We start from the raw sequence: 21,796 nt of genomic DNA on the forward strand, positions 1-21,796 counted from the left end.
GCTCAATAACTGGAAAACTGTAGTCATTTCTCTCCATGTTATGGCATTGACGAGATGTCATTTTCAGTGTGTTTTATTCCACACAATATCCATTTTCTCGGGGAGCTAAAATAGAGGAAAAAATTCAAATAAGTCTGGAAACTCCTTGATACCAAGCTAAAAAAGCACCCAACTCTCATGTGTGATTTACAGCATTAGGGGTGCTTCACACACAGCGAGATCGCTGCTGAGTCACGCTTTTTGTGACGCAGCAGTGACCTCATTAGCGATCTCGCTGTGTGTGACACTGAGCAGCGATCTGGCCCCTGCTGCGAGATCGCTGCTCATTACACACAGCCCTGGTTCGTTTTCTTCAAAGGCGCTCTCCCACTGTGACACACAGATCGCTGTGTGTGACAGCGAGAGAGCGACAAATGAAGCGAGCAGGGAGCAGGAGCCGGCGTCTGGCAGCTGCGGTAAGCTGTAACCAAGATAAACATCGGGTAACCAAGTTGGTTACCCGATATTTACCTTAGTTACCAACCTCCGCCGCTCTCACGCTGCCTGTGCTGCCGGCTCCGGCTCTCTGCACATGTAGCTGCTGTACACATCAGGTTAATTAACCCAATGTGTACTGTAGCTAGGAGAGCAAGGAGCCAGTGCTCAGTGTGCGCGGCTCCCTGCTCTCTGCACATGTAGCTGCATTACACATCGGGTTAATTAACCCGATGTGTACTGTAGCTAGGAGAGCAAGGAGCCAGCGCTAAGCAGTGTGCGCGGGTCCCTGCTCCCTGCACACACAGCTAAGCGATGTGCGCTGGTAACTAATGTAAACATCGGGTAACCATACCCGATGTTTACCTTAGTTACCAGTGTCCGCAGCTTCCAGACGCCGGCTCCGTGCAAGCGCAGTGTCGCTTGCACGTCGCTGCTGGCTGGGGGCTGGTCACTGGTCGCTGGTGAGATCTGCCTGTTTGACAGCTCACCAGCGACCATGTAGCGATGCAGCAGCGATCCTGACCAGGTCAGATCGCTGGTCGGATCGCTGCTGCATCGCTAAAGTGTGAAGGTACTCTTAGTCTCATTATATGTAGAGTGGGGTCTTCTTAGGAGTCCAAGATGTGAGAATAAAAGTAGAAATAAACTTATTCTAAAATGTCCAGATATCAACTAAATGTAGTGTTTACATGAAATTGTAGGAATTCGGTGAACTTCATACCAAAATTTGCTAATCTCTCTGTCTGTGTATGATGGATCATATACGTTCTCCTCTCATTCCATGGATAAGAAGAGGGTGATAGCATTTACCAAACTAAGTGAGTTGTGCCTGAGATATTCGATAACTTAATTTCTTAGGGAGCCGTCCAGAAATCTAATTTAGTTTTCTTGTAATAATTGTGGAAGGGGAGAGATAATGTATTTGATGTATAACACATATACTGATCATAGTGATAACTTATTTTCGGAGACTGTCCTGTTGTATAGATGGTACAGTCGCTCCACCAGGTCCTCCATTTGTGTCCTGGAAGTTGGTAACGTAGATGGAAGAAGGAGAAATAATGTCTTCCAGGAAACAGCCGGGGATGTTACATTGAGGTGTTCTGGTAAAGATAAGGAATCTTCTATAAATCCATAGGAAACATTTCTTACCAAGGTCATGGTTTTATATAGAAATAGATGCTTCCAGCATAACTCACCTCTCCTCTGTAGCGGAGCTCTCCTCACTAACACATGGTAAATTATCTGTACAGAAATATTGAAGAGTGAAACATTTTTTAAGTCTCAAACCTGAATATGTTTAAGGCAAGTCCTCTCTTAAGTCCTTTTGCAGGTCCATACCCCACCTGTTTCTGAGTTAAACAATACTTATTAATTTATATGTTTTCTAAACTCAATACAAGATCAAAAGTGAACATGTCCTAAGTAGCCGGAAGGTGGATCCTCAACAATCTTACCCATACTGATAATGATTGTCAGGAAATTTTTGAAAACTGAGATTATAGGATTTCCTACTAGATATGAATAGGTAAGTCCCTATTATGTTCCTCACCTGTAATACAGGTAATACTGTCATATTATTTTTTTTGGCAGATCCACAGTAAAGACAGGGGTCTGTCCTCTGGGGCCTTCATCTAGTACAAAAATAAAGGTCCAATGACCCTGTTTGAAATGTGAGATTGATTGTGCAGGGCTTTTTCCATTGATGGCTATGGGAGATATAGAAATAGACATTCAAATGTATTGCAGCTCCGTAATGAATTCTATAGAGATAATGGCGGCAATAATTCAACATGGTGGTCATTTATTCTCCCAAGAAGGAAGTGTCCCACACCAGTAAATCTTATCTATAAAATGATCTCCTTTAATGTATATTTAATTTAAGAGCACAGATCCATCAATAAATTGTCTTTAATCTTTAGATTTGGAAACTGAACCGTGTCTGTACAGAAAACTCATTGTTCTTTCTACAATAACATGATCCTGGATTGTATCTAGAGATGATAACTTACTATTATATGTGGAAGTTCATCCAGTATTAGAATCATCATCATCAGTAATAATAATGACTGCATCGGAGCTGTGAAATAAATGTTACAGTAGGAGCCGAGCATCAGTGATTAATTCACATCAGGATCTAGTAATGGAGGAGACGAGGGTCCTACCAGGTGCTACTGCTGTATCATCTGAAGGTGGTGAAATCAGATCTGTGGGAGAAACACAACATAAATCTCTTATTAGAATATTGTAATAGCAATAACCGAGGCTCAACATCAAAGAAGTAAATCCTAATAAAGTGCTCTGTGCTCCCCGATATGTACATGGGGGGGAAAGATCACATTCAGCTACAGAAACTGCACTGTGCACGGACGACGAGGAGAAATCAACAAATTCTACTTCTGCCTGAATTTAGAATGATAGTATGAATATTCCTGGTATGAGTTGTGGCTGGGTCACCTATCCTTAAAGTCTTCCGTTTGAGGAAGGATAAATAGAAGAACGATCCACCTCTTTTAGACATTGTTCTGGGAGGCACTTGTAATCGAGAGTGCAACTCTACTGATGCCATTAGACCATAGGATTGAAGATGTGAGCAGCTGAATGAATGTCACCAATGATGGAGCAGCTCGAGTAGAGATACCTCAGATGATTTTGGAGGTGTACAAGAGATTGTTTACGGCAGATTTTGTTTGTTGGGGAAGAGTGCAGGCAGGTTGTGTTAATGGGTCTAAGAGCCAAGCCATGACCTGCATAATTTTTTTAGTTTTGCTTTGGTGCCTCAGAGTCATATGAAGTTGGGTGAGAAAGTGATGAATCAGGTCATTTAGCTCTTTATTATTTAGTGCTGAAATTAAACCAGACATGTTGTTTATATTACAAAAATGTAATAAATAGCTTGTTCATTCATATCCAGTAAAGTGAAGAGAGCTGCCATCTTGTCTTTTTCTGCCCTGAGTTGTTCTTGATGATACAACCAATTTGGCTGGTGGACAATAGATGTAATCGGCCCCCACAGTGACGGTAATAAGATATATCCTCAGTTATGTTTCTAAATTGCCCAAATCTACAATGATGGAAGAAATAGTGGTTAAAAGACTGGAATAAATGTTGGGTAATACTATGGATTGTATGCAAAAGAAAAATGGCAAGCAATATATTAAAAATTAGCTCTGGCACAGAAAATATGATGTGTAGTATCCTTAACCCTACAGCCCCCAGATGTCATTCTGCTCTGATGGGGGTAAAGTATAAAAGCATTATAGCAAAAGGACCGCACTGACGTCTCTCCATAGTGATTGTTTCATGAGGTGTTGAATCATAAAATCTACTTAATTGTTATCATACAGGGAGCATTGGTAGTTGAACTTATGGTTGATGGTATTTATGTGTATACTTTCTCTTCTGGCAGCGCAGGATGGATATCATTCATCCTTCTTGTATAAGCCTGCCATATCGGGGCATGGTTGTCATTCTCTTCACTATTGATTATCAAACTGGCAGCATGGCACATCTCGTGCGCAAGTGTGGATCGTAGTCACTCCAAAATAAAGAAAAGAGTTTATAAACCCTTATCCTGTTACATGAACCAGTTTTGGCCAAGGTTTAATGTTCAGGATAAGGGCTTCATGTCTGACTCTAGATTAAATTGGCTTATAGAGGAGTTAGTTCATGGTCGACTCAATGAATACAAGTTGCCCAAGTCCTCTCATTCCAAAACTAACCATGAACAATTATTTAAGACCTTATTGTAGGAGCATTGCTGCTACATGTCCTATTAAAGCAGCAAGGATGTACTTAATTCTTTCACACACTGGTTTTGCATTCTGGCCTTGTTTTTGCTAAATTAATAATGATGCAGTATTTTTTTTTTTCATGTTGCTTTCTGAGAGTGCATTTTCCTAATTTTAAGACCTTCTAAGAACCTGTCCTTTCAATGAGCTATAGAAAGCAGGTTGATATGCCGCGCCAAACCACAGGAGTCCAGATGTTGTTAGTAAATCCCTTTTTCTTTATTTTCACAGGTCTACGCGTTTCAGCGACATATCCGTCCCCTTCCTCAGGACAATGTACAGAGAATACTATAGCAAGAGACAGGTTGTGAGCTCTTATATATACATCTGAAAAAAAACATGTAGTCACTCCTTACGTCATGATCTTGTGACTCATAGGTGCACGAGGTAATGGATAAAGTTGTGAACATTGACAAGGGGGAAAAAAAAGAGAGAAAAAGAGAAAAAAAGAGAAAAAAAGGAGAAGAAGAAAAAAGAGGAACAAAAGAAAAAAGAGGAGGAAGAAAGGAAAAAAAGGGGAAAAAAGAGAGGAAGAGAAAAAGTAAAAGAAGGGGAGAAAGGGGAGAAGAGAGGGGTTGGGAAAAAACGCTGTAAAAAAATTTGTTTTAGTAAAAATGAAAAGATTTTTTGGACATCAAGTTATTTGAAAATGCAAAAAATTGTTGTGAAAAACAATAAAAGTAATGATTGTTGAAGAAATGGACCTAAAATGTGAACAGTATATAATGAGAAATAAAAATTAAAAATTTAAAAAATAAAAATGAAAATAAAAAATGAAAAATGAAAAAATGTGGAGAATGAAAAAAATTTGAAATAAAGTAAAAAAACTTATCGCCATTTTGATCTATAAGGTTGTTAATTCTACCTACATATGGAGAAGGGAAAAAAATAAATAAAATAAAATGAAACTAAATGTGGATAGATCCGCAATGTAAATGCGGGGAAATATATAACTAAATGCGACTGAGAATGATCATGCCGTGGTTTTTTTCAGATGTATATATAAGAGCTCACAACCTGTCTCTTGCTATAGTATTCTCTGTACATTGTCCTGAGGAAGGGGACGGATATGTCCCTGAAACGCGTAGACCTGTGAAAATAAAGAAAAAGGGATTTACTAACAACATCTGGACTCCTGTGGTTTGGCGCGGTATATTAACCTGCTTTCTATTGCTTTTTGAATGGTCTCTTCACCGCGGGACCGCTGCCTCCCACACCATCTCCTCGTGATTTACATGCTCAAAAGGGGTTGTGACTGGCACAACCGCACCAGGTGAGTGTTCCTGCCAGAATTCACTCCCACGTGTTTTACCGGGTAAGACCCTATTTGCGCCTTATCTTTTCACAGCTATCTCATCTACAAGAACCTGTCCTTATATGTTAAACCTCAGAAGGCTAAGAGGGTGTACTTGATTTTTCTAATGACTGTATGTAGAATGAGTATACAGATGTATTACATCCCAAGTAGCAGATTTTTTACGCCTTATATAGGTTGTCTTATAGACCTGCTGGATGGAAGCGATGTGAAACCTTCCTGCAGAATCCAAGATTTTATCTGAAAGCTCAATAACTAATAAATGGTGGTTATTTCTCTCCATGTTATGGCACTGACACAATGTCGTTTTCAGTCTTTTATTCCACACAATATCCATTTTGTCGGGGAGCTAAACTAGAGGAAAACAATTCCAATAAGTCTGGAAACTCTTTGATGCCAATCTTCAAAGTATCCAACTCTCATGTGATTTACAGCATTGGTCTCATTATATGGGGTGTGGGGTCTTCTCAGGCGTCCAAGAAGTGAGAAGAAAAATAGAAAGAAACTTATTCTAAAATGTCCAGATATCAACTAAATGCTTTTTATATGTAATCGTAGTAATTCGGTGAACTACAAACCAAAATTTGCTCATCTCTATGTCTGTGCATGGTGGATCATGTAAGGTCTCCTCTCATTCCACGGATAAGAAGAGGATGATAGCAATTACCAAATTAAGTGAGTTTTCCCTGAGATATTCAATAACTAAATTTCTGAATAATGATAAAAGGGTTAGGGAGCCCTCCAGAAAGCTAAATTTGCTTTTCTTGTAATAATTGTGGGGAAAGGGAAAGATAATGAATGTGATAGATAACACAGATACAGATCATTGTGATACTTTATTTTCGAAAACTGTCCTGTTGTATAGATGGTACAGTCGCTCCACCAGGTCCTCCATTTGTGTCCTGGAAGTTGGTAACATAGATGGAAGAAGGAGAAATAATGTCTTCCAGGAAACAGCCGGGGATGTTACATTGAGGTGTTCTGATAAAGATAAGGAATCTTCTATAAATCCACAGAAAACATTTCTTACCAAGGTCATGGTTTCATATAGAGTTAGATTAGTCCAACATAACTCACCTCTCCCCTGTAGTGGAGATCTCTTCACTACCACAACCACTTCAGCTGCAGCCGCAGCAATGGCTTCTTTTCCCGCTGTCTTGACCTAACGGTCCCTAGACCCCCACCCCTCTTCTCCTTCACCCTATCCCCCTAGCCACGTCATGCCGGCCTCCACCTACCCCCTGGGGAGGGGGTGGAGGTTCCAGCCGGGCACTTGATGTTGGCATAGTGGAGTCCTGGTGACCCCTTATACTGCTACCATACCCCCACCCCAATAACTTAACCCCTTATTGAAATGACCACAGACACATAGTTGGATGAAATGGCCACAGCAGCCTTTTATTTAAACATAACTTATAATAACATTTATAAAACAGGGGGTTGTGGACCTCGAAGCTCAAACAATCTGGTGATCACCCAATACTCCGATCCTACCTTCCCCCTAAACCCCATTACTCCCAGCCGCAACCACCAACTCGGGAGCACCAAACAAATATGAGGGGGAAGGGTTAAACCACCAAGCACGGGAACCGACCCCACCAAGCCGATGTTCCCCCATGATCACCAGACCACTCCCCAAACCAGCAATTAACGGGGGTTCCACCTCCATTGGGACCCCCCAATCCAATTTTCACCAACTTCGAGGACCCCACCCCCACCACCATAACGAGAGCGCTTTGACCCCCTCAAACGCTCGAGACCCCCCCCACCGGACAATGCCATGGCCCGCTCAATACCCTCCTGAATCCCCAAAGACCACAAATCTGTTCCCACTGCATTCAGGTGAACCCCATCTGCCAACCAGTAATCCTGATCCACCGCCTCCAAATCAAAATGACGGACCGCCACACCCCCATTCCTCACTACAAAACCCGAAATGGCCCGATTGATTTTTATACGGGTCTTATTCAGCCTTTCAACTGACCGGGCCCTATGCCATGTCCGTCTCGGGACAATCTCTGACCAGACCGTCCGAAGTCCTGGTACAGACACCCACAGCCGAAGTAAATCATGTTTAATATCCCTGATCAACTCCCGGCCCGCCACCAACCCCACATCATTCCCCCCAACATGCAAGACCAGAATATCCGGCGCCCGATCCAATCGCATTGCCCTGTTCACCTCGGGCAACACCCGCATCCACCGCATGACCCGGAAACCCAACCACCTGATTACCGCCGCACTTCGTGCAAAGCCCAGCTGACGACCCTCCAACCGAATGTCTGCCCGGATCGCTGCCCAGTGCACCAAGGAGTGGCCCAATATCCAGACCAAACAGGAAAAGTCCCCTGCAAAGGAAGACAACAAAAACATTACAGTACCATACCATAACCCAACAGATTCAAAACTCCCCACATTGTAAACCATGCTAAGGGCGCACATAACTCAAATATCTCCTGGATTCCCACCGACCTATCCTCCGTACTACCTCCGGCCTCAACCCGCACACAGCCGCCTCTGTCGCCGCTCCAATCCTAAAAGAATGAGGCGCATAACAACCAGGATCCAGGCCAAGACCTTCCACACACTTCCGGAAAATTGCCCAAAACTGATAATTCGACAAGAATGAACCATCCTCGTGACAAAGCAACGGCCCATCTACCCGTGGTCCCAACACAATAAACTCCTGCAAACACCGCACCGGACACATTGCCGATTCAGCCACCATCCCCAGCACCACACGCCGTCCTCTGCCGGCTTGATCCGTCTTGGACCTCCGGAGCCAAAATTCCACGCTGGTGTTGAATAAAAGAACATCTCGCGCCTGAATCCCCCCAGAACCTTGCTGACTAACCGCCACCAGTTCCCCAATCCGGAGCGCTCCGAAAAACGCAAACGAAAACGCCAGACGAAACAAAATAACCTCAAAAACAGACGAACACACCACACTCAGGTGGGCCCCCACTCGCTCCAAAAGAGCAAAAGACACTGGCCTCCTGCTATCCACACAACTCTGCCCCCGGCGAAACCCCCTCAATGCCTGCCGCACCAAAAAGGTTTTTGTCAAATCCGGCCTATTCCGCAACTTAAACCCAAAGGCCAGGCCCGCCACCACCTGACCCACCTTCGCCTGGGACCAACCCCATGCCGACCACCGCCCGATCCACAAGAGCAAAACGCCTACCTGATCCTCCACCGACCGAATCAAACCAAAAGACTGAACCCAAGCCTCCCATTGATGCCAAGCCTGCTGATAAGCCGTCCAAGTCGCCTCTGCCAATGATCCTTTGATCAATTGTCCAACGGCCCTCATACCACAATCCATAGCTCGAGAGGGCACTGCAATCCCACGGCCATCGCCCCCGGCGCCAATTCCCTGAAGCGATCCCACTGGAAACGAGAGAGAGCATCAGCAATAGAATTCAACACCCCCGGCACATGCGACGCAGATACACAAGCATTGATGGACAAACAGGCCAGCACTAATCTCCGCAAAACTTTAATCACCGGAGGGGAATTGGCCGAGATATTGTTAATCGCTAACACGACCCCCATGTTATCACAGTAAAACCTAACCCGCCTGTTCCGAAAATGCTCCTGCCACAGAGTCACTGCCACCAAAATCGGAAAAATTTCCAACAGCGCCAAATTCTTCATCAGCCCCGCCGACCGCCACACCTCCGGCCATCGCTCCGCACACCACTCCCCTCCAAAATAAGCCCCGAAGCCCTGACCCCCAGATGCATCGGTAAATAGGTCCAACTCCGAATTACCCACTAGAGGCTCCATAAACAGGGACCGCCCGTTGTAGTCCGCCAAAAATCGTCCCCAAACCTCCAAATCCGCCTTAACGTCGGCTGACAGACGCACGAAATGGTGCCATCGCAAGCCGCCGTGAAAAAATCCGCCCCATCGGCATCACCCGACACGCAAAATTGAGTTTGCCCAGCAACGATTGCACCTCCCTCAGGGAAAGTTTTTTGACCCTCATCGCCCTCGCTACCTCCTCCCTGAGAGCGACCACCTTGTCCGTCGGTAACCGAAACTCCCACTCATCCGAGTCAATAACAATCCCAAGAAAAGAAATACATGTCCCCGGACCCTCTGTCTTCCCCGGCGCCAAAGGGACTCCAAAACGCTGAGCTACCCACTCGATCGTCGCAAGCAAACTCTGGCAAACCCCCGAATTCCCTGGACCAACACAGAAAAAATCGTCTAAATAGTGAATAACAGACTGCAAACCCGAAACATCCCTAACCACCCACTCCAAAAAGGAACTAAACGCCTCAAACAATGAACAGGACAACGAGCATCCCATGGGCAGGCATCTATCAACAAAATAATTCCCTTCCCAAAAACAGCCGAGCAAGCGTACACTGTCCGGATGAACCGGCAACAACCGAAATGCGGATTCAATATCCGTCTTAGCCATCAGGGCCCCCCGTCCACACCGCCGCACCCAGTCCGCCGCTTCGTCAAACGACGTATACACCACCGAGCATAACTCAGGATCTATACCATCATTCACCGATCCCCCCCCCGCGGGTAAGATAAGTGGTGAAAAAGCCGAAACTTATTCGCCTCCTTCTTCGGCACCACCCCCAACGGTGAAACCACCAGATCCGGAAAAGGCGGGGACCAAAACGGCCCCGCCATACGCCCCAACGACACCTCCTTTACCAACTTCTCCCGAACCACCTCCGGATGCTGGCTTGCCGACTGTAAATTCTTAAAATGCCCCTGCCCCGGACCCGCTCCCGAAGGAATGCAAAAACCGAATTGAAAACCTCTCGCTAGCAACTCTGCCTCCTCCCTCCTTGGAAACCTATTTAGGTAAGGGAGCATCTCTCGAAGCTTCACTGGAGTCTCCCCCTTTTGAATTACCAGGCCCCCCTCTAACCCTGCTACGTCGGAAACACCTCGACGCCCCGTGATTGGTGCCACTACAGTGTGAGCAGTGGTGTTTAAACTTACACTGCTCCCCAAACTTGCACTGGCCCTCATTGAAGAGCCAGTAAAGCCCTGATTTTTGCGATCCCGACTGACCTCCAGCTCCCCCGCCGGCCTGCTGGCCATACCGCCCCCCAGCCTGGCCGGAAGCCCCGGCCGCCCCTGGAAAGGATTGCCCATACCGAGTCAGTGCCATGACCCGCAACCAGAGCCCAATATCCTTCTGGCCCCATCTTATGGATGGCCGAATGGCTTTCCGCTGACGAAACTGTTCGTCATACCACAAACAGGCCTGCCCCCCATACACCCTATAAGCTTCCCCTATAGAATCCAAATAGCAGAAAAGGTGCGAACAGTTGTCCGGCGCCTTTTCCTCTATTACACTGGCTAAAATTGCAAACGCTTGCAGCCAGTTTGTAAACGTCTGAGGGATCAACCGCCACTGGCGCTTCTCCTCATCCTCTTTTTTGTTGTCGTCTTTCTTAGGCTTGTCCAAATTAAATTTCTCTAACGGCAACAAAGAGAAGATTTCAACATAATCATCCCTCCAAATTTTCTCCCTATCTTCCTTCTTTAAATGCGAGCCCAGCGGCCCCTCAAAACACACGTAAACCTCCCCCCTCGCCTTATCATCCAAATGAATCCGGTCCTTGTCTTTTTCCGTCTGCACGGAAACCGACACTGGCTCGGACCCCCGTCGTACCCCTGCCGTACTCGCCGCCGCCACCCCCACACTCGGGACCCCCGATCCCACCCACGCTGAAGCACAACCTCCGACACTCCCTCCCCTCCAGTCGCGCCAACAACTCCCTGACTTCCGACAAAACCTCCCCAACCCCCACTGACCCCGGCGGAGCCGCCTGCCCCTGAGCCATCCCAGCCCCAGACGGACCCACCACACTACTTGAAACATCATTAGCCAAAGGAGACAAACAAAACACAGAACTGTACTCACCAAGCTGTGCAGGAGCTGTGATCCCGCAAGCCGTAAGTCCAGAATCCTTCCGTCCAGCCGTCACTGGCGCCGTGTCCCCCTCCTGCCTGAAGTCCTCCACTGGTCCGATCGGCGATGGTAGCCTCGGATCAGTCGGTCCCGAACCCCATCCAGGTGGTCCACGCACCGCCGCTCCTGGATCCCGACCACCAGGCTGCCGCTGAGACCCAGAGCCGTCCTGCCCTGGCCTGCCGACCTCCTGCCAGTGATCCCGCCGTCCGTCCTGTGCTTCCTGTGCCGTCCAGCCAGGCCGCCCGACAGGAACATCGCCAGCGCGGCCCGCCGCATCCTCCAGGTCCTCCTGACGACAGGTAGCAGTAGGCCCCTCCCCCCTAACGGGCCGAGGCCTACTAACTACCGCCGACCTCAGCCGCGGCCTTGAATTTCTCCCGGTGCGGAGGGGGCTCCCAAGGCTGGACACCTCCCCCACCGCCGAGGGTCCCTAACAGGGCTTCCCCGCTGCCGCTGAGGCCCCGCAGGCGCTGCAGCTGACCGCCCCGGCTCCAACCTGCCCCGTGGCCCGCCCGGATCCGCCGGGAGAGAGACGCTCCGGAGGCCTGGACCTGCGGCATGGCCGCCCCCTAGTCACAGGAGAGACCTCCGCGGCCGGCCCCGGAGCCCCCCCCCCGACCGCAGACCGCAACGAGCGGGCCGCGCCTGCGGCCTAGCTGGGGTAGACGAACCCGACACCATGCCACTGGCCAGCACCGCCCGCAGCTGCTCCTCCAACCAGCCGGAGGGATGGCGCCGGGCCGCCCCCCGCAGCTCCTCCATGAGACCGTCCATGGTAGGTGGAAGGACAGTTTTTTTTTTTTATTTTTTTTTTTATATATAAAGGATTGTCCGTTTTGTGTGACAACCACTTCAGCTGCAGCCGCAGCAATAGCTTCTTTTCCCGCTGTCTTGCCCTAACGGTCCCTAGACCCCCACCCCTCTTCTCCTTCACCCTATCCCCCCTAGCCATGTCATGCCAGCCTCCACCTACCCCCTGGGGAGGGGGTGGAGGTTCCAGCCAGGCACTATACAGTGGAACCTTGGTTAACAAGCATAATTGGTTCCGGGAGTGTGCTCCTAAACCATGTTACTCTTATATCAAAGCGAATTTTCCCATAGGAAATAATTGAAACACAGACAATTTGTTCCATAACCCAAAAATATTTACTGTATTTTACAAACATATTACAGTAATACAATATAATGTACTGTATTCATAAAAATTCATTGCAGTGCACAAATTCAAAACACTGTACAGTGCAGTAAAAACATATAAAACAAATTAAACATAGAATTGTTGGTGTGCATGAGACAAGAGATGGCATGAGAAGAGCTATTGTGTAGCATCACTTTCACTAACTAAATCACTGCTATCTGTTGGCTCACCAGATGATTTTTCTCGTCGTGGAACTTTAACAAGTAACTTGTCGAATGACTGTTGCTTTTGCCTCTTTTTGAGGATTCTAAGGAAATGTGACATTGCATCGTCATTGAACAGATTAATTGCTCGCACTGCTGCATCCTTATTCGGATGGTGTTGTTCTAAAAAATTTTGCACTGTTTCCCACATTTTGAACATCTCCCGTATCTTAGTTGAAGAGAGAGATTCCTCTGACTTTTCCTCCTCATCTTCCCCAGATGAGATCACCTCCATAACCTACTTCTGTTGTGCACTATGCAGATCCATCAGTTCGGTGGTGGTTAGCTCCTGGCTTCTTCCACCAGCTCCTCAACGTCATCTTCATTTACCTCCAGCCCCATGGTGATCCCCAAGGACACAATGTCCTCAACAATTGTCTCAATTTCAGCACACGTTTCCACATCATGTCCAAGGACAGTCAGACCACAGTTTACCCCAAGCAGAAGTAAGGTTTTTCTTGGTGACCCCATTCTATGCTTTATCGATGATCTTGAGACAGTTCACAATGTTAAAATGATTTTTCCAAAACTCTCGCAGTGTAAGGTTTGTTGCTTCTGTCACTTAGAAGCATCGCTGAAACAATGCTTTGGTGTAAAGCTTCTTAAAGTTAGAAGTTACCTGCTGATCCATAGGCTGCAATAGTGGAGTGGTGTTGGGAGAAAGGAACTTGACCCTAATGAACTTGAATTCCTCCAGTAAGTCGTCCTCAAGGCCTGGAGGATGGGCAGGAGCATTGTCCATAACCAGCAAAACTTTGAGTGGTAGATTCCTTTCTAAAAGGAATTTCATCACTTCAGGACCAAAGACCGCATTCATCCACTCAACAAATAAAATGCGAGTGGCCCAAGCCTTAGTGTTGGACCTCCACATAATGTTTAACTGGCTCTTCTGCACTTTACATTTCTTGAAGGCTCGTGGATTCTCAGAGTGGTACACGAGTAGTGGCTTTACTTTTAAATCTTCACTTGCATTAACACACAACAAGAGTGTGAGACGGTTCTTCATGGGCTTGTGACCAGGAATTCCATTCTCTTCTTCTGTAATGTAGGTTCTTCTTGGCATCTTGTTCCAACAAAGTCCTGTTTCATCGCAGTTAAGCACTTGTTCCGGCAGGTAACACTATGAATGAATTCTATTTTTAGTATAAAAATAGAGGTCCCAGAACCCTACTTGAAATGTGAGATTGCTTGCGCAGAGCTTTCTCCATTGATTGCTATGGGAGTTATAGAACGTGACATTCAAATATATTGCAGCTATGTAAGATATTCTATAGCGACGACAGCGGCAATTATTCAACATGGTGTTTTTTTGTTCTCCCAAGAAGGAAGTGTCCCACATCAGTTAATCATATCGAAAATAGGATCTCCTTTATTATATCTTTAATTTAAGAGGACAGATCCATCAATAAATTGTTTTTAATGTTTAGATTTGGAATCTGAAACGTGTCTGTACAGAAATCTCATTGTTCTTTCTACAATAACATGATCCTGGATTGTATCTAGAGATGATAACTTACTATTATACGTGGAAGTTCCTCCAATATTATAATCATCATCGTCAGTAATAATAATGACGATATAGGAGCTGTAAAATAAATGAAACAGAACAGGAGCCGATAATTAGTGATTAATCCTAATCAGGGTCTAGAAATGGAGGAGATGAGGGTCTTACCAGGTGCTACTGTCCGGATCATCTGAAGGTGGTGAAATCAGATCTGTGGGAGAAACACAACATAAATCTCTTATTAGAATATTGTCATAGCAATGACCGAGGCTCAACATCAAAGAAGTAAATCCTAATAATGTGCTCAGTGCTCCCCGATATGTAAATGGGGGGAAAGATCACATTCAGCTACAGAAACTACTCTGTGCACGGCCGACAAGGAGAAATCTCTTTAGAACAATTGTATGAATATTCCTGACCAAATGCAGAAAAGAAATGTGGAATGTGAACTCATTACCATAGACGTACAATAGAGATAAATCCAAGTCCTGACCACAATGTGCTCGCGATCTGCACCCAATGACTATAATGACCCATAAATATATCGGAGTCTTTACTGGGTCAGAGCTCAGTACCTGGTATACTCAGAGCCGGGCCTGAATTGAAGCCACTGGTGTCATCCTGGTCTGCAGACCTTGGGACTCTTTCATGGATGTTACTGAAAAAATGGCAAACATGTCAGATCAAATCTATAAACATGAAGATCCCTAATATATAATCTTAGTCCATATTTCACTGACGTACAGTATATTAAAACACCTATATGAATGTGATTACCATTGCCCTGTGCTTATTACATGTACAGAGTATAACGGATGTACGGGAAACATATGGTTAGGATGAGGATAGGGGCACGGGTGACATTTACTTGTCTTCATACAATATTATTGTGTATCCTGTATATAGAGATATTGTCTTAAATACCACAACTGAGGACAGTCTTTACTCTGAAAACATGATATAACCTTTCATCCCATTTCCCCTTTTTCCAAAGTTTTGGTCCCACCACCTTTTTTGTTTTTTTTATCCATAGCATATTTCACTTATTTAAAAAATATGAAGGGACGCTCATCTGATGGAAATCATTATCATCACTGCTGTCCTCGTTAGAAAGAACAACAATATGCTTAAAACATTTTTTTTTATGTTTAATCTCTTTTTTATTGAAAAATTAAGGTTGGTTACAATAAGCAGGGCTGCAGACCAAGGCAAACCCACAAATAGAGACAAAACAAAAAAAAAAAACAAGAATGCAATGAAACATGAAAGGCTTTGTATGGTTGTAGCATATACAGTTTGTTACAATAAAGATCATTTAAGAACCTTTATATCAATCTGGCTTCAACCGTTATAAAAGTATAAAATCCATAAACTGTAACATAAACAGCAAAGATTTACCATTCATACCATAGGGGCACATAATGGTCAGTTGAAGAAAAAGAAATAAAGAGAGAAAGAAAGAGGGAAGTAGACAAAGTGAATGATGACGGGGAAAGCATCATGGGGAAGGGCAAGGAAGGGCCGGGAATAACTAGCAGGGAAAATCTAGGTAGAGCCTCAACTCGCCCCAAAGAGGGACCTGAAGTCCGGAGAATAAAAAAAAAATGACCCAGGGACTCCAGATCTTAATAAATGTTTCAGTAGCATCTTGAATTTCAGCAGTGAGACTCTTCATTCTGTAAAGGGAGGTCATCTCCCCAAGCCACTCATCGGGTGGACCTCCAGTATCTGGGGATCATGGGTCGGGCAGCCGCTAGGCAAAACCGCAATAGTCCCATTTTCTGAGATTTAACAGACCCCGGTAGGATAGATAAGAGAGCGATTTGTGGAGAACCAGAGAGGGCCTCCTCGCTAATGCTAAACATCTTTTTTTTTTTACATCATATTTGCAAAAATCGCAAACAACACTCCTCTCTCTACAAATGCCTTCAACACCATCAACGGAACGTTGTATGTCGGGGTGCTCTATATCGTCCAGCCATCTGTGGCTTCATTGGAATCCTATTTTTTTTTTAACAACTTTATTTAGATATATAATACATACTGTACAAATAATAAAAAGGAAATCAGACAAAAACAACAATCCCTCTATTTCCCCTATTCCTGCCAATTTACAATTCGGAAAAAAAAAATAATAAAGCAATAAACAACACCACAAATCAACATAAACCATTGTTGGATTAGCTGTGGTTTATCGTTCTTCCCCAAATTTTAATTTTATCCACTACATTTTTAATTTTCAAAATTTTCAGAGAAACAAAACCTCATCCTCTCGCATTTTATAGCGGTCTTACATAAATTCTTCAATTCTTTAATATTTGATTATTTTCCTTATCTTTTTCTAACTAAATACAGTGTTGCCATATAAAACAGCAAACTTCAGAGCTCATTTCCCTTCTTTAATCTCTTCCGTTCCAGAAAGGAGTTTAAAATTGATGGCAGACCGCTCTGATAGTGATAAAGTATAAAAGCATTATACCAACAGGACCGCACTGACGTCTCTCCACAATGATTGTTTCATGAGGTGTTGAGTCATAAAATGTACTTATTTGTTATTATACAGGTAGCACTGGTAGTTGTATTTATGGTTGATGGTATAACTGTCATATATTTTCACTTCTGGTAGTTCAGGATGAATATAATTCTTCTTGTATGAGCCTGCCAAATCGGGCCATGGTTGTCTATTGACTATCCAAAAGGCAGCATGGTACATCTCGTGCAGAAGTGTGGATTGTAGTCGCCACAAAGTAAATGAAAGGTTTATACAGAAAAACTTGAATTCTTTCATTTACGCATAGCTCTATTAAGGCCCTAACAGCATTTTTATTGGGTTGAGGTCTGGGCTGTGACTGGACCATTGCAATGCCTGGATTCTTTTGTTTGTTAGCTATTCAAACATAGACTAGCGTGCTTGGGGCCATTATCATGTTACATGAACCAGTTTCGGCTAAGCTTTAATGTTCAGGGTAACGGTTTCACGTCTGACTCTAAAATAAATTGGCTTATAGAGGAGTAAAGGGTGCTTTACACGCTGTGACCTTGCTAACGATATATCGTCGGGGACACGGTGTTTGTGACGCACATCCGGCGTCGTTAGCGACATTGGAGCATGTAACACCTATGAGCGACCTTAAGCGATCGCAAATTAAAAATCGTTGGTCTGTGACACGTCGTTCATTTACCAAAAATCGTTGTCTGGTCAGTAGCGAGGTTGTTCGTCGTTCCTGCAGTGTCACACATCGCTATGGAACGACGAACATCTCCTTACCTGCGTCCACCGGCAATGAGGAAGGAAGGAGGTGGGCGGCATATTCCGGCCGCTCATCTCCAACCCTCCTCTGCTATTGGGCGGCTGCTTAGTGACGCCGCAGTGACGTCGCTTTGACGCCGAACGCACCTCCCCCTTGAAGGAGGGATTGTTCGGCGGTCACAGCGACGTCGCTGACAAGGTATGTGCGTATGACGCTGCCGTAGCGATAAGGTTCGCTACGGCAGCGATCACCAAATATTGCACGAACGACGGGGGCAGGTGCTATCGCTAGCGATGTCGCAACGTGTAAAGCACCCTTTAGTTTATAGTCGACTCAATGAATACAAGATACCCAAGTCCTCTGATTCCAAAACTAACCCTTGCAGATGATCAATTAATTAAAACCTTATTGATAGCACACACTGGTACTAAAGCAGCAAGGGAGTACTTACATTTTCACACACTGCTTTTGCATTGTGGCCTTGTTTTTGTTAAATAAATAATAGCGCAGTTTTTTTTCTTTCATCTTGCTTTCTGATTGTAATAGCAATGACTGAGGCTCAACATGAAAGCAATAAATCCTAATAATGTATTCACTGCTCCCCGATATGTACATTGGGGAAAGATTACATTGATTTACAGAAACTGCCCTGTACACAGCCAACAAGCAGAAATCCCCGAATACCAATTCTGTCTGAATTTTGAACGATCGTATGAATATTTCTGACCAAATACTGAAAAGAAATGTGGAATATCAGCTCAATACCGAAGACATATAATAGTGATAAATCCGAGTCTTGACCACAATGTGCTCGTGATCTGCTCCCGAAGACTATAATGACCCATTAATATATCTGAGCCTTTACTGGGTCAAAGCACAGTACCTGGTATACTCAGAGTCAGGCCGAATTGAAGCCACTGATGTTATCCTGGTTTGCAGATCTTGGAATTGACCTACTGTTGGATGAGACTGAAAAAATGGCAAATATGTCAGATAAAGTCTATAAACATGAAAATCTCCAATATGTAATCTTAGGCGGGCTTTGCACGCTGCGACATCGGTAACAATGTGTTACCGACGCTGCAGCGATAGTCCCCGCTCCCCCAGGTACGATATCTTGTGATTGCTGCCGTAGCGAACATTATCACTACGCCAGCTTCACATGCACTCACCTATAACTGGCCGGCAAACCGCCTCCTTACTAAGGGGGCGGGTAGTGCGGCGTCATAGCGACGTCACACGGCAGGCAGCCAAGAGAAGCGGAGGGGCGGAGATGAGCGGGACGTAAACATCCCGCCTACCTCCTTCCTTCCGCATAGCCGGCCGGGACGCAGGTAGGAGATGTTCCTCGCTCCAGCGGCTTCACATACAGCAATGTGTGCTGCCGCAGGAACGAGGAACAACATCGTACTGTCGCAGCAGCGAAATTATGGAAATGTCGGACCCTACACCGATCATACGATAACGACGCTTTTGCAAAGCCCGCCTTAGTCCATATTCCACAGGCTCACATTTACACACCTATATGAATGCAGTTACCATTGTCCTGTGCTTATTACATGTACAGAGTATGACAGATGTACGGGAAATGTATTGTTAGGATGGGGATAGGGGCGGTCGGGACATTTACTTGTCTTCATACAATATTATTATGTTTCCTATATTTAACCCCTTAACAACCCATGACGTACTGGGTACGTCATGGATCGTGTGCCGTTAATCCCCGCCCCCTGCCGTGGGCAGGAGGCGGTGATCCGCGCACATATCAGCTGTTTTCAACAGCTGATATGTGTGCCTGCTAGCCGCGGGTGGAATCGCTTCCACCCGCGGCCATTAACCCCTTATATTTCGCTGCCAAAATCTGGCAGCGATATGTATATGGGCGCCTCCATGACAGTTACTTACCCCGCCCCCACCAGAAGTCACGTGACATGATCACGTGATTTTCGGTGGTTGCCATCATAGCACAGGGTCTTGTGATGACGCCTGCTGCCACGAAGTTTCACTTTCGTTTTCACCCGGCTCGGAGCAGGGTGAAACAGGAAGTGACTGTATCTGCTGTTAACAGCTGTATAGCTGTGATCAGCAGATAGATAAGAGCCATCGGATTGCTGATTGCTATAGCCACCTAGGGGGACTAGTAAAATAAAAAAAGTAAAAAAAAAAGTTTTAAAAAATAAAAAAAAAATAAAAAAACCTAAAAGTTCAGAAAGATTTGAAAACAGTGCTCAGTCCCGCGACAGTGCCACTGCGCATGCGCGAGACTCCTGGAGCACTGCAGAACATGAGGGCGGCGGCCTCATCTATGTAAATGAACACTGGGGGACAGCGAACAGCGGCAGGAGGGGGGATAACAGACGAAATACAGCCTGCCCACGGGGACAGCAAACCTCATTACGATAGCAAAAGGTAATATTTTATAAAGTTGTTATTTAGGTCTGAAAGGGGGCCAGCAGCAAGATGAACCTTTTTAGAATGCAGCCCCGGAACTGCAGAAGGGGATTCTTTTAGTTTAATAGCAAAAATTCTGGTGACAGGTTCCCTTTAAGCTAAATTGTCTCCAACATTATAAATGGCATCAGCTCATCTTCAAGGATACAATGTTTAACCAAATAAAGCCTTTTCTTCTCCAAAACTCTGTCTTATATGTTAACAAATTCATAGATATTTATATTATCTCATAAGGGGTTTTATTCAGTTGCCTTGTTAATATTTAATATCCTCTACAGATCCGTAAGTAGAATTCCAAGAATAAAACATTGGCCATCTACTAGATTCCTGTGCAGGTTCTGTTTACACAGGACAATGCGCTGCCAAAAATGATGACCTTTTGGGCTCATCAAAAAATAATTTCACCTGGTAAATGAGCATTTTTCTCATTTCTTTGGTTGATCAGCAGGCAGATGTCACTGCACGATTATGCTGCAATGAGCACTGTTAGAAACGCTTGTCTACAATAATCGCAGAGCATAAATGCATTTAAGAAAATGCAAATTCCCCTTTGTTTACGAGAGAAGTTCTGCTAAGAACATAGACTTTCTATACACCTAGAAAAATCTATTGTTCGGAAATGTGGTCAGCCTCTTTGAATACGCTAATAACCTATTGGCAAACATGTAACTGGAAAAAAATCAGTGGAAAAAAAAATCAGATTGGTGGCAAATAAATTTGGTCCAATCTCAATACTGGAAAGCTTTTAAGTGCTTGGAAAATGATTGTGATGGAGAGGAAAGAGGGAAGACTCCACTGACCATTAAGGCCCCGTTACACGCAACGATATCACTAACGATATATCGCTGGGGTCACGGAATTTGTGACGCACATCCGGCATCGTTAGCGATGTTGTTGCGTGTGACACCTACGAGCGTCCACTAACGATCAGAAATACTCACCAAATCATTGCTCGTTGACACGTCGTTCATTTCCCAAGTATCGTTGCTGGTTCTGGATGCAGGTTGTTTGTCGTTCCTGAGGCAGCACACATCGCTGTGTGTGACACCTCGGGAACAATGAACAACAGCATTCCTGCGTCCTCCGGCAACTAGGTGGGCGTGTCGTTAATGTGGCTGCTCTCCACCCCTCCGCTTCTATTGGTGGGCCACTGTGTGACGTCACTGTGACGCCGCACAAACCTCCCCCTTAAAAAAGGGGTTGTTCGCCGGCCACAGCGACGTCATTAGGAAGGTAAGTTTGTGTGACGCGTACCTGCGATATCGTTCCCCGCGGGCCGGGCAGCGATTTGCCCGTGACACACGAACGACAGGGAAGGGTGCAATCGCTAGCGTGTAAAGCGGCCTTTAGAGCTTAAACACTATAGGGCAGAGAGAATTACCCAATGACTCTGGAGATAGAATACGACTCTTCCGTTGCAAATCACTGACCTGTGATGTTCAGGTCCTGACCACCACTGTATGAGGAGTGATAATCCGCTAGATGCCATAGCTGCAGGGCATTATGGAAAGCCTGTGTGGCCACACAATGACACTAACCTGCTTTCGATTCTTCAGCTGTGTGGGAAATGGTGATTTATTTTTTTTTGCGAATCGCGAATAGAATCTTAAACTGTTTGGATTCACATAAAACTGACTTTCGGGAACTACG

The sequence above is a fragment of the Anomaloglossus baeobatrachus genome, chromosome 9, assembly GCF_048569485.1.
Source record: "Anomaloglossus baeobatrachus isolate aAnoBae1 chromosome 9, aAnoBae1.hap1, whole genome shotgun sequence".
Lineage (NCBI taxonomy): Eukaryota > Metazoa > Chordata > Amphibia > Anura > Aromobatidae > Anomaloglossus > Anomaloglossus baeobatrachus.